General features: G+C 41.7%; 1 protein-coding gene across 7 annotated transcripts in view; it reads right to left on the reverse strand.

Moving 5' to 3' along the window:
- Window positions 1-15088, reverse strand: part of TRPC5 (transient receptor potential cation channel subfamily C member 5) — a 174930-nt gene that overhangs the window by 143925 nt on the left and 15917 nt on the right. Inside the window, exon 1 of one of the 7 annotated variants that reach the window (XM_083485029.1) lies at window positions 11081-11100. The exons of the other annotated variants lie outside the window; for them this stretch is intronic. The gene's annotated coding sequence lies outside the window, so the exon portion shown is untranslated. Of the gene's footprint in view, window positions 1-11080; window positions 11101-15088 lie in introns of those variants that run through there. 7 annotated transcript variants of the gene reach the window in all.

The following is a 15088-nucleotide window of genomic DNA, read 5'->3' on the forward strand; positions in this document are numbered from 1 at the left end:
CCTCCTCCTGCCGCCGCACCGCCGAAGCACAATTTCTGTTCTCATCCTGAAGCAAAGTTCTTAACCTGAAGCACTATTTCTGGGTTAGCGGAGTCTGTAACTTGAAGTGTATGTAATCTGAAGCGTATGTAACCCGAGGTACCACTGTACTGAGATTCAGGAGGAGGAAGCTGTCAGATTGTGCCAGCTCCTGGATTGGTTGTTGGAAGAAGCAGTTATCGCTGGTAAATATTCTGATATTTTAATACCTGATGTAAGTAACAGTACACTAACCCTGTGTTACCAGCAAATTGTCTGTGTTAATTGTCTGTGCAAATTGACTGTGTTAATTGTCACCTTCTGCAAGAAAGAAGGGGTTCTGCACCAGCAATATAATCTCTCTCCAAAAGTAAAGCCATGATTGAGGAAGCACACAAGACAACCAGGCAGTCATTTCTCACTAAGTTCATGCCCTTCAACTTCAAACTGGGCATTGTAAATAAACAGCAAACAGAAAGGAATTTATAGGAACTAAACAATGGTACCTTGCTGTTGCTGATGAACAATGGACTTGGCTCCAGAAGCAGGAGCTGGAGCTTGGCCAGTAGACTGCATTTTCTGCAGTTTAGGACATATGCTGGGATTCTTTCTAGCAGAGGTGGTCTCAAGGCTTATATACTGTTGGGGCTGTATAAGCTGCATCTGGTGTTTGGTTGGCACATCCATTCCCATTAAAGTGAAAAACTACTTCAGACTTGGCAGGCATCCCACATAAATAACTTCTAAGACCAGCCAAGTGCTCCCTATTTCAGGTGCCAGCATGGAATTGGCAGAAGCCTATCTTAAACTCCCACATGGTGCCATCTCAACATATTACATATGGAATAATAAAAGAGAAAGACAAAACCATTCAAAGGTCCCAGGCCCATAGGATTTCTAGAAATGAAAGGAGTACTGCTGCATACCACCTAAGCCTCCTCAAATTCACAATGGTCTTCTGCAGTTTGGTGGTGCAAGTTTTTATCTTCCAGAAATGAATCATGAACAGTCTTGTGAGTTTTCAGATCAATTCATTCATTCGTTTTCTTTCCTGCCTTTCCTACTGCAAGAACCTAGGACAGCAAGCACAGCAGTAATGTAATAACATTGACATTTGCCTCTTTCCCTTTCCAATCTGTGTTATCAAAGCATGTGTGCACTGACAAACTTCTGACAAAAAAATACAGTCTTCATGCAACTGCATTTTGTAAGAAAAACCCTGGGGACTACGGTAATTTGAATAGTAGAATGTCTGGTATCTGGTGGGCGGGGCTTGTGTGTTTTGCTCTAGAATCAGTCCCTCCCTCAGTCTGTGTTCTGTCAAGAATGTCAGTTAAGAGGAACCAACTGCCTCTTCTTGCCTCAGACTTGCCCTATGTGGTTGTATTTAGTTTCTATAGTTTTCTTTATTATTAAAGCTTAGTTTAGATTTACATGAGCCACTTATTTTTCTCAAAGAAGGAGAAACTCTGCTGAAGAAAGGTGTGGAATGTCCTAAACTTGGGTGAGTGAGGGGATATTCCCAGTATGACAGGAGGATTGATTTTTGTTAATCATCCACCTGCACAACACATTTGCTATTGCATAAAAATTTATTCATTCATTGATTAAATTTGAATACCACTGTTCATAGATCTCAGGGCAGTTCACAGCATAAAAATACAAGACAGAAACACAAAATGTATAATAAAAACAAGAGCAAGAAGAAAACAAACCCATAACTCCATTTTCCCTTAAACCTTTTTTTAAAAATGTTTCAGCCTAGCTGAAGAGGAGCATTTCACCTGACTCAGGTGAGCTTCAAGTGAAGGCATCAGGTGAGCTTCCCTTGGGAGAGCATTTCACAAATGGGGAGCCACTGCAGAAAAGGCCCGTTGTCAAGTTGCCACCCTCTGGACCTCTTGTGGAAGAGGCACATAAAGAAGGGCCTCATATGATGATCGCAGGGTCTGGTCAGTTCATATGGGGACAGGAGGTCCTTGGAAAAAAATGAATTGTCCATGCAATCCTGCACATTAGCATACACTGCACAAAAAGAATATTGCTGCAATCATGCATACAACAACAAATGGCCATATGCATTGGTAAGATTGTACAAAAATGATTTTCATGCAATGTTGCATATAACTGCATCAAGTTTGGTTATTTTTTTGGCAGTGTTTACACAACAAATGCAGGTGTACACAATGATAAGGGGCCGAATTGAATAGAGTAAATTATATTGTGTACATGTACACAATGGGGAAAATGGAATTCCTAATGCATCATATCTAAGTCAGACATAAGTCCAGGTAATTCTGAACCTTAAAATCCAGGGAGAAATTTGAATGAGAACATTTCAGAAGCATCACTGTTATTTAGAATGCAGCAAATGCCTATACATAGCAGTGGTCCCATCATGAAACCCCTTGCAAGCTCACATCCACCATGGCATTGTATTTTTGAAAATGATTGATGTTGTGATTGGCACAACCAATATTTATCCTAGACCCACGTCAGACAACCTTTACAGATTCTCACGTGAACAGGTTTCCACAAAATGATAGCCTTGGTTGCTCCGAGTGGACAACTTAGATTTCCCTGCTGCTCTTTCTTTAAAAAACACAAGAAAGAATCAAGCCTCCAGTGATCACCATTTGTCTTTAACTAACAGTATCAAAGCCATAGTGAGCTCTTGCTTTAAAAAACACAAAAAACAAAAAAACCCAACATCAAACAAGCCCAAAATGCATCACCACAATTCAAATGGAAATGCAGATAAAAGCTTAAATCAGAAAGTTATGAGGTTTTGAAGGTTCACAGAAAGGTATACAGAAAGGGAAATCACAGAGCTATGTAGAATAATAAAATGCTGATCTCAAGACTTGAGGATGGGAATTTTGCAATCAAAATAAATGCCACACAAGAGATGCATCAACCAAGAGATGGAGAAAGGCCTGCATTTAATAATGCTGCTTATACACAAGAAAATGGGTAAGGTGTGGGATTTGCTTCTTATTAATACCCTACTAAAGACCCCAAATAATATCGCTGCTTGTCCAACACAATAACATCTTTGTAAGGGGAAAAGAAACAGGAGATTCCACTATGCTTTGCAACAAGAATAATATCTGACATCACACATTCATATGGCACCCTCTGTCTAATCATTCAGGAAGACAAAATGCAAACATAGGACTTAAGTCCTCATAACAGTCCTTCACCTATAGATTCCAACACATTGTATCAAAGTGATGCGAGAAAATGAGAGAGAAATAAGATCTCAGATGCTTTTTTCTGAAAACACAGATGAAATAATGCTCCAGGAAAATCTCCAGCATGAACTCTGCTGGGATAAAGAGGAGCACCCTGGAACAATATACCTGGCACTGCACTGCTGTATTCTTCTGCAACTCCCATTCATTTCAGTATGGCAGCCTTTACCTGCAGTCTAAATGTGGCTGAAGACCACCAGGTTGATGAAGGGCTGCAATGAGCAGTGAAAAAGAGTATCCTAGTGAATGTCTCTGGTGTCTCCAGCATCCACATCATTCTTTAAACACTTGGACAAACACTTTGCCCATAATGCAAAGATAGGGTATCTATGGCTCTCCAGATGGAGAAGGGCCATAGCTCTGTGACAGAGGATGCATTTTGCATGCAAAAAATCTATAAATTAACCCATCCCTACAACAAACCTCAGAGCCTAGGACTTGCCAATCAGAAGGTCAGCAGTTCGAATCCCCATGACGGGGTGAGCTCTCGTTGCTCGGTCCCTGCTTCTGCCAACCTAGCAGTTCAAAAGCACGTCAAATTGCAAGTAGATAAATAGGTACCACTCCGGCGGGAAGGTAAACGGTGTTTCCGTGCACTGGTTTGCCAGAAGCGGCTTAGTCATGCGAGATGAGCGGCGCAACCCCAGAGTCGGTCACGACTTGACCCAATGGTCAGGGGTCCCTTTACCTTTACTACAAACCTCAAACGCTGATCTAGGAGTAGGCATCAATGAACACAGTGGCTCTAGCTTTCAAGGAAACATGCATAAAGTTGTGTTGTTAGTCTTGGGATCTTGCTCAGTGCACGTGTACAGAGACAACCACTAATTAGCACAATTCTAATCATGTTGCTGCAGTGACTGCAGAACCATATTGTGGGGTGCGGTGAGAAGAAAAAGAAACAGCCTTGTGAACTGCCACCATTCTCTGCAGAACCATCTTGCAGGGAGTGAAGAAGACACAGCAGCAGCTTCTTCTAAACAAACAGATTGTCTTCTCCAGTTTATTGTGATTTTAAAATAAAATGATGCTTATTCTAATAATCTTGTGCAAACTGCTTTGTGAGATACCTGAAAAGCAGTATATAAATACCTTTAATAATACTAATGCTAATATCTGTTCAGAAGTAAGTCCTGCCAGGATCAACAGGGCTTACTCCTAGATAAGTGAGTATAAGATTGCATTTTAATTTAGTACCTTTCCCTTTGTCTCATAGAAGTCACAAGCCTCTTGCATGCAAGATATGCATGATTATGCAAGATCGGAGATTCCGAAATAATGATTCAGAAAAACTCTATTTAGCACAAACCAAAAAAACTGTTACTAGAGCCAACTGGTACACAAATTTGTTGAAAAGCATTATGAATCACAAAGGGGGAAACTTGATTAAAATCATTGATTTAAAGTGGTCTTTCCCCCATGGTGAATGCAATCAATGATTTAAATGAGATGCTCTGAAAACATGTTGAAGGATTAGGTTATAAATCCCTAAAATAAATCACCTTCAGTTAAATAAATTTTCACAGCCTTACCTTCCTTCCTTCCCCCTCTTAACAGAGGCAGTTTAGCTCATTGTTAACAAGACTGTTGTCCTGTACACAAATAGGGCTTTGCAGTTTCTCCACTTTATAACATCCAGCAAATATTTGAAAGCACTATGCTTGTTCAAAACTCTTTGTGTCTAAATCCCTGCACCCACTAACTTGCTGATTCTGTTTTCAATGGCACTTGTGTATTCTTAAGGGTGCTAAGGATCACACGGGTACTTACCATTACCCACCTGTCCCTGTTAAAACTTTTAAGTATTGCTGGACCCAAGACTGGTGGGGCAGAATGCAGGATGCCCAAAAGGTAGGCGGAGCCAGAGCCAGTGACAGGGGGAGCCAACTGTTTCTAGTTTTATCCCCATCCTCCTGCCTGCTGAGTTCAATAATTGCAGCACTGAGACTAATAAGGAGGACCAGTGCTATTTTTCTGGGGGAACATGGGTACGCATACCCCTAAACATTTTGTAAATCTAAGTTTGGCCTCATTGAGGGTCAGTATTTCAATATGAGTAGGTAAATGAGAGTACCCCTAAACATTTTTTTAAGAAGAAAAGAAAGCACTGAGGAAGCTGACAGGCAGAACCACCTGCTAGGCTGCTTTCAAGGAAGAAGGCAGGCAGGTGGGGCCTGGTGGAGAACAGGCTGTGGATGATGGGGCAGTGCCCCATTCACTCTCATGGACCAGCCCCCACTGCGTGCTGCTCTCCCCTTTTCACTTCAAGCCTAACTGCAGTAAGGGATAGAGAAGTTTTGAGTGAGTGAACCCAAAAATGTTCCCAAATGCTCCTTAACATTGAGTTTCAGGTACCTGGTCAAAATTGTTTTGTAACAAGAAGTCTTTCCATCCTTAATGCTTTTCAGATATTTTACTTTCCTATTTTAGATTTTAATTTCTTAAGGTTTTGAGTTGTGGGGGCTAAATTGACGTTTTACATTTTTACATTTTATATAGTGTGTTTTATGTTGGTAAGCTGGTTTGAGACCTACACGATATAAAAATGTAAAACATCAATTTAAGCCCTCAAAACCTCAAGAAATTAAAATCTTTTTTTTAAAAAAAAAAAAACCTCAGCAGGAATGGTGCCTATCTAACTTCTTACATCTGAAGGCAGCCCTCTGTAGGGATTTATTTTTTAATGCTTGATGTCTCTCTGTGTTTGTTGTTGTTGTTGTTGTTGGAAGCTACCCAGAGTGGCTGGGGCAACCCGGTCAGATGGGTGGGGTACACATTATCATCATCATTTTATTTGTATACCCTTCATTTGTAGATCTCAGTTCACAAGATAAAAAATAAAAGACAAAAACACAAAATACACAATAAAAACAAGAACGAAAACAAAGCAAAACAATGTCCCCTAGAGTATTGCCTGCACTTGGCTACAAAAAGCCAATCAAGTAAGTGCCACCAAAGTGTTCCTGGGGAGATTATTCCATAACTAGGGTGTCACCATAAAAAAGCCCCACATCCAGCTATGATCCGCCACACCTTGGAAAGAGACACCACCTGGAACAGTCCCACATGGGATGCTGCCCCATACCAAGTTGGACCACTAGCCCAGTTTGGTTGGCACTGGTTGGCAGTTGCTCTCCTGAGTTTCAAATGCAGATGTCAGGGATGAAACCTGGGATCTTCTGCATGCAAGGGAGGTGCTGTATCACTGAAATACAACCCCACCCTCTGACATAGATATTAAAGAATTATTACAGGACTAACTACAGTTTTTAAATGTGAGAAACTGCCCTTTATTATAGGGAAGAAGGAAAAAATTGAGAACTAGGCAATAGCCTAAGCCCAAATAAGCTTAAGTTCCAATGCACGCCTGCTCAAGGTGTTCATTATTGCACTACTTGCACACCATTTCTTTGCTCTGGTATCTGCTTTTCCCAATAAATGTAAGTCAGAAATGAGCCTTCTACTCATCAACATTTATTGTATATCAAATAAACAGTGAGCATTGAATCTGGGAAGGATAAATGTGCCTAATTATCATAAAGAGACATTGGTGGGGGAGGGAGAGCAGGGAGAAGTTGTGTTCTTTGCATGGTTTTGATGCTTGTCTTTCCCTTTGCATGCTTGTAAGGTCTTGCCCAGATGGTGAATGAAACCACATGTGCTAATGTCACCAGCAGCAGGCAGGTTCAGTCTCAAATATAATTCAGAATTTAGCAGGGAGAAGTCATGGAGACAAGATAAAGTGCCATATGAATGCAACTAATGCCTTTTCTCTTGAAACCTCATCCTCTTTCATGAAATACTCACCTAGGTGATCCCACCCCATCCTTGTCCACTGCATCAGGCAGTGGACAGGATGCCATGGCAATGCAGCGCAGGCAGTAATATTTGCCTACCCATTACAATGAGGACAAGTGAGAGCTATTGAAAAAGCAACAATTTTTGCATGTACTACTGAAATAATAGTCTAATATTCACTAAGCTATTTCAGAAATACAGGTCCATAAAAGGAATCAGATATGAGACCAGTTTTTACTTAATCTGGATAATGAATCTTGGCAGAAAATTAAGGCAAAACTAGACACTGAAAGTGTTTGAGGAAGAGAAGATATCCTACTATTTCCCAAACAAGGTGATAGCTAGACTTCTTCACAAAGAGAAGGTTAAAACATAAATCTGTGTTCAATGAATCTGAAATAAAATATGCGGGCAGAACAGTCAGGCTGAGAGCAAATCATTATACTGGATACTAGATTAAGCATTGAGGATGGTGGCGCAAAACCAAGCAATCCAACTGGGAGATAAAGCAAACCTCTTTACCTTCAGCACCATGGAATCCTATATTGTTTGTTTGTTTGTTTGTTTAATTTGTATACCATCCTTCATCCATAGATCTCAGGGCAAATCACAGCTTAAAAATACAAGATAAAACACACAAGATACAAGATAAAAACAAGAAGAAAACAAACCAATAACCCCCTTCCTGCCAACACCTCCCAGAAACACATTTAAAAGAATATAGGCTTGGTTGAAGAGGACCATTTTCACCTGGCACCTATAGGTGTATAATGAATTTGTATAAGTTATTTTCACTAATATATACATTTATCTGTACACTTTACCCCAATGAATGCTTTTTTGTGCACATTTCTTAGCTGCACAACTGTACTGCAAAATCCAGAGAAGTGCAATTTTTTAAGAACAGCTGTGCTTTATGCATTGTTTCAGAAAAGTGTGAATCAGATAAATTCACCTAGATGTAAACTGAATCTAATCCCCTCCCCAATCCCTAGTTTAGCTGTCTCACTTTGCAAGAGCTCCAGTATCAGAATATATTATGGAGGAAAGTTAGGCATCAAACAGCCTATTAAGCAGAGAATTCCCTACACAGGCCAGTCACCACACACCAGAGGTGGGAAGGGAGCAGATGTGGAGGTAGGCCTGTGATGATGATCTCAGTGAATGGGCAGGCTGATGTGGCAGCTGGCATTCCTTTGGGCTACCTGGCACTGCAGCATGCAGGGCTCCAAAGATAAGCACCAGCACACTAGGATAAATAAGAGGAAGGTCTATAGCTCAGTGGTAGAGCCTTTGCTTGACACATGGAAGACCCCAGATTCAGTCCCCGGCATCTCCAAGTAGGGGTGGGAGAAACTTCTGCCTGATGCCCTGGAAAGCCACTGCCAATCAGTGTGGATATTACTGAGGTGAATGGGAGAGTCTTGGGGGAAAGATGTGGTCTTTCCAATATTTGGGGTCTAGGTTATTTAGGACTTTCAACATCAATGTGAGCACCTTGAGTTGGACCAGGAAACAACTGACAAGCAATTGCTGTTAGCACTCTCTTACTACAGTTATGGCCAAGCTGCCTGCATTGATCCCTCCTTTTAGAATAGAGGGAAAATTACTAATAAAGCAAAAGTTATCCAAATTTAAAATTAAATTTACCTCTTACAGCTCTGCCTTGTTGTTATTTATACTACTATAACTGTTTTCTGTGTAGCACTTGGTACCATTGCCTCAAAGAAAGGCTGCCCTTCCATTGATTTTTATTTTATTTTTTTGTCTTGAGCAAATTGCATTAAACCGGAAACCAAAAAAGAAACGTGCTTTCAAGCTAACTGATGGGAATTCATTTTGTTGCTAGTATCCAAGCAACCTGTATAACTTCAGGGAGAAAGGTTAAAGACTAGGGGTGGGGAATTAAATCCTGCTGGCAAGCCAGATCAATTCTCCCTCCTCCAGCACATGTGGGCCAATTTGACAGGTAGGTGGGGCCACCTACCCTGTCGATCACCTGAAAGCACAATAACATCGGGAGACTCATTTAGCAAAGCCAACCTGAACAAAGCTGCATGCAGGTTATGGAAGCCCTGATGGTCTGCTGATTGTCAGAGCTTGTATAATCCCATGCATGATGCCCCCTTTAGACCAAGCTGTCCCACACTCATGAAGGTTGGACCATTACAGTGAATGGGGCACTGACCCACCACTCACCTGCCTGCCATCTTTCTGACAACAACCAATTCAGGGGTGTCAGCACTGCCTGTCAGCCTCCTCCACCTCCTCCTTACTAGTGTTGCCTTTGTATAATTCAGCAGGGAGGAGGAGGAGGATGGGGACAAAACTAGAGTGAGTTGGCTCTGCCTGTCATTGGCTCTGACACCACCTGCTATTGGTGTCTCTGCCTTTCACCCTACCAGTCCCAATGGGCACCTTTCTGTCCATACCTGATATCATATACCATGTCAAGGGTAGGGCAAATGGGTGTGGCTTAACCAAAATAGACTCAAGGCCTGGTGATACCTATGGGCTGGAGGTTTCCCACCCTACTTAAAGACACTTCCCACACTTCCTTTTCCTGCTACACAAAGCTTGCAATAAACAGGAACCATAGAGGTCACATTAATGATCAGAATTGTAAGCTACCTCAGCATACCTGCAACTGTGTTGTAGGGATACTGTTGGACATGCAATATCATCTGAATTGTCTTTGCTATGCAAAAATATTAGGTAGTGATGATGACTTGGTGTTTTCATCAACAAAATACCTGATACTGTTTTTGTACTCAGAGTCCATGTTGTGAACTCTAACAGAATTACACTTGGATCTGAATTGCTCAGAGAAGAGGCTATAGCTCATCTGCCCTGTATGCAGAGGCACACCTCTGGGTGGGGACAAGAAAGACTCCCTGCTTGAGACCCTGGAGAGCTGCTGCCAGTCAGTGTAGACAATACTGAGTTAGGTGCACCATTGATCTGACTCAGTATAGCACAGCTTCCTATGACATTTTCAGACCATGAGCGCTGTGATCTGAATACAGTATGTGCAGTTCAAACCTAATGATACACACAATTTAGCAAGTACACTATTAGCTGATTCAGTTCATAATGTCAGCTTGGCGCACATGCACTCACACACCAGTTGTATTCAAGGGCTACTGTTAAAAAAATGAGCTCCTCTGAAGGAATGGATAATGACGATGATTTAAAAATTAACATTTTTAAAATCACTGAGGTTAATAAATTGGCAGGTTATTCCCAAAGGAGAAATGGAATATGTTTGCAAATTTTATTCCCTGGGAAGCAGACAGTGCTCCTTGCTGACTGGAATATGCATCCTGATTTCATAGCTTTGGGTGGAGAAATTTCTCTGTAAGTTTTTTCCCCCTTTAAAAAGAGTGTTCCTTTCTCTGAACAAACTCTGTGCACCTGGAATTGTCTTATCACCTGGCATTGCACAATGCTCAAAGATGTTTTGTTTGTTTTTTCACTGGGCTTCTTTCTGGCTAGCCTCTACAATTTCCACTGTAGACTGTCAAGCAATTTGTTTGTCACCTTCAGACAAATGAGGATGACATTTCTGTCGCAGGATGGTAAAAGGTTGGAGCTTGCATAAGCTTGATAAATGTGAAACCAAGGTGACTCTACTTGTAAGCATTATGTATTACCATGAAACTGCAAATCCTTCAGGCATGCTTATGTGTCTAGCTTCGCTACATAATCAACTCCTGCTTTGCATTCAGACACCAGGAAAATGTGTGTACTACGAAGAAATGCACAGAAACTGAAAAGACACATTAATGTGTAGCAGCCCTGTTGGGTTCCTGTCAGACTTGACCATCTACTGGAAGGCAAAATAACTATTTGTATTTTCTTTTAAAATCTCCATGTATTTCCTAACTATTTAGATCCACCTCATCCCTATTATTAATAATGGCGATCATTATTGGGTCAGTCTCATTTTATGCTCACAGCTGTTAACAGGCCTTGCAGCTTGGCTGAATTAAATTTGAATAATAACTTACAGTTTTTGGAGTTCAAAGGATTTATTCATGCAGGAACTATTTACAGGGTGAGTGGTGACATGAGAGAAATAGCAAACATCTTGTCTGGAGAGAACAGCAAACAAAATGGCTCAGCTTTTAGGGGTAGAGTTAACTTAGACAAAGAGACATATGAACAAGTGCTGGCTAGATTGCTATACAAACAATGCCCTCGTGTGGGTTAAAGGAACACATGCATTAACTAGAAGCTCAAGAGTAGGAAATGCATTTGCTTTATTCCAACAATAAACATAATAAATTTAAAGCAGAGTTCCTTTTCCTATTGCTTATCTTTAATCTGTGTCCTAATGCATTGTCAGTGGGGGAAATTGCCTTACATGGCACCTGGATAAATATTACTTAAATTTCCAAATTACTAGAAGTGGGGTGCTTGCAGCACCATTAACAGGAGTCCAGCCCTGGTTTCTTCTTTAGCTTCTTCATGTAGATTGAATTATTAATCCACCCTAGAAAATGCTTTCCATTAACACACATACAGTTGCACTTTCCTATTTGATCATTTTTATGATTAGTTATATATGAGCAAAAGATCAGAGGTTTGAGGCTGCAGAAAAGATTCATCTCAATGGCTTTTGCACAATGAAATGAAACATTCCTTTAAGGAGCTGCCCCTCCCATTTGAGCAAAATGCAAATTTGTGGAGGGAAATAAAAGTGGGAGTCATTTTGTTTTGTTTCTTATCGGATTCTTGTTTGCTAGATTTCAAACAACTCCATTTCAAAAATGCTTCTAATTGCAAATCCACACACATTTAGCAAATAACTCTGTTCAATACAACTTTTGAAGTTAATTTGGCTTCCCATTTCCCCCACCTCCACTTTGGAGTTTCCTTTTAATGCTGCACATAAAATCTACCACAAGATGAATGCAGGCTCTTTTCATCAGCCCAGCTACAAAGAGGCTAAACTCTTTAATTGCACTAGATTGGGTCCTATTTTCTCGAATGCAAGTAGAAACCCCATTAAAATCTAACCAGTTATTCCCAATTTGCACTGATGCTAATGAAAGCAGATCTGAGCCTCTGGGGTCCAATTCTGCTCAGTTAACTCTACTGAGTTAAGAGGAACTCCCTTGGAAATGTATGAGATTATGTGAGTTAAACTTGTGGAGGGATTGATGAATAAGAACCCTGGCGAGGTTGGATGTGATCATTTTCTGAACCCTTCAAGGGCCCTGTGTTCCTGTGATTTTCTGAAGTACTGATACCCACTCCTGGTTTCTCAATCCCCTTCCTCAAAAATAAGGCAGGAAAAGAGAAAGAGGGAGGAACGATGAGAACACTTTTGTTGCCCAGTCCAGTGCATAATGGATTCAGATTACATGGGGATGAGAATGGGAAAGGGTGGCTGTGGCTCAGTGACAGAGCATCTGTTTTGCATGTAAAAAGTTCCAGGTTCAATGCCTGCCATGTCTAGGTCAGGCTGCCTGTCTGAAAGCAATGGAAGTTACTGCCAGTTGCTCTAGATGCTGCTGAGCTAGATGGATCAGTGGACTTCCTATTTGGGGAAGGGTCATAGCTCAGTGGCAGAGCACAAGCGCTGCATTTCACAGGGTCAGACCCTGACCTCATGCCCCATGCCTGAAACCCTGGAGAGCTTCTGCCAGTGAGTATAGATCAAGGACTGGAATTGTTTTTGGCTCCACAGATTAGCTCCATCTCAGAATCAGCCTTGCAGGCCAAATGTGACAGTTAGGTGGTGTGACTGCCCACCTGTCAATCACATGATGCCATCATGACATCACATGACTCAAAAATGGGTGGCGCCACCCATTTGCCAAAATTCCCTCAGAGGCTTTGCAAAGTGCCTTCTGAAGCATCCTCTTCCTTCCCTTGCAGGGAGCTTATTTCAAGCAGGCCTTTGCTCTGCTTCTCATTTAAGTGAGTGGACAGCAGCAGTGGCACCGCCTCCCACTTGCTTAATGATGAAGCACACCTGAGCCCAGAGCGCAGCAGGATCCCTGCTCCACCCACTATCGCCAGATGATATTCCTGCATTGCAGGGGGGTGAACTAGATGATGTTCAGGGTCCCTTCCAACTCTACAGATCTATGATTTTGTGAGAGCAATCCTGCCAAGATTGGGGAAAATCAGAGATCTTCCTGCAGGGAGCTTTCTAGCACTCCCAAACTCTAGCACTCCCAAACTCAACCAATAGGAGGGCAAAATACTGCTTAGCACTGGACATGAGTTTACAGAGCTCTCCTGCACACCTGAGCCCAGTGCTAAGGAAGATCATTCTTCTTTTGCCTTGGATGATGTGCTGGGAGAGCCATCCTGATTAACGCTGATGCCCCATTTTGAGCAGCTGGTTGTTGGGTGCTTAGGGAGTTGCGCAAAGTGGGCTTTGGGCAAGCCCCACACTTTCAACAAAGGCCTGCCCTTATCCCCATGACATCTGTTATATGGTGGGTGGACACGACTTGCCCAAAATGTCCTTGCAGCCAAATGGGGAAGCCTGGGAGGTCAAGATTGACACATAGGTCAGATGTTCCCCACCCTTGGTGGAAATGATACTGAGCCAGAGGGCAGGTGGTCTGATTCAGTAAAGGTAAGGGACCCCTGGACTCCAGTCAAAGGTGACTATGGGGTGTGGCGCTCATCTTGCTTTTCAAGCCAAGGGAGCTGGCATTTGTCCACAAACAGCTTTCTGGGTCATGTGGCCAGCATTACTAAATTGCTACTGGTGCATGGAGGACCATGACGAGTGCCAGAGCACACAGAAATGCCGTTTACCTTCCTGCCTCAGCTTTATCACAGGATTTTGCACAAGGGACCAGGGGCATAGGAAATGGGGGCAGGGGACGGTATGCCCCAGGTGCCATCATGGAGGGGGGGTGACAAATTATCAAGGAACAACTACTGCCCTACTAGGGTGGTTCATAATTTTTTTAATTAAAAAAATCTTACTACACTAGGGATTATATAGCTACATATGAAATTTCATTCATATCAGTTAATATCTTGACCCTCCTCCACGAAAATAGCTATTTACTTGGTTGTTTTCCTATGTCATGAAGGCTGAAATTTCAACAAAGCACGTGCCTATGCTAGACTCTTTTCGGGCACCTACTAAAAGCATGCTTCTTTAGGCAAGCATACCTAGATGCTTAGGAAGCTGAAGTAATTTTAATCTTAATATTTTAGCTTTTGTATGTTTTAAAGTAGGATTGTTAATTTTTTCTTGATTTTACTGCTGTGGTGTTTTGGTAAACCACTTTGCAGTTTTTTTAAAATTAATTTTATTAAATAAATAAACAATAAATATAAATAAAATAACACAAGCCAAAACACAATCCATCCTGTAGATTTAAGTATCTGTCCATAGTCACCTACTTGTTATCAGAGGCCCAGAATCTGCATTCCTTTGTAAGAAAATATGAAATAATGTAAAACCATTTTTGCAGGCAAAAAATAATAAAAAATCAATGTGTGTGTGTCGGGGGGGGGGGGACAAGAAATTTTCCGCACCGGGTACCACCTGACCTTCCTACGCCTCTGTGAGGGACTGCTATGATTTGCAATGCTAATTTGTTTCCATTAGATTAAAAATGAGCTATGTGTTTTGAAATATGAAAAATTAAAATACTGGTGGCCTCTGAGTCGCCTTCCCATGTGAACTGAATTCCCTTTTCATGTACCTCCCTCCCTTCATTACTCTCTCCCCATCCTCAGGGCTGTAGCCACAGGGGAAGGGCCCTGCTCTTGGGATGTAGGTATCTTGGGATATATCCAGCCTGATTAGTTGTTGAGATCAGAAGGCTTGAGGTTGCAGAAAAGATTCATCTTTATGGCAATCAGGAGAAACATTCCCCTAGGAACTGCTTCTCTCCCACCTCTCATTTGACCAAAATACAAATTTGTGGAGGAAAATAAAAAAGAGTGAGTTGAAAGCCTGCAGGCAGGAGTCTACCCAATTGCTCACCAAGAAATAATATAATGAAGACTGGAGAAAGGGATACAGGTGAAGT

The sequence above is a fragment of the Podarcis liolepis genome (assembly GCF_965112155.1).
Source record: "Podarcis liolepis genome assembly, chromosome: Z".
In the NCBI taxonomy this organism is placed as follows: domain Eukaryota; kingdom Metazoa; phylum Chordata; class Lepidosauria; order Squamata; family Lacertidae; genus Podarcis; species Podarcis liolepis.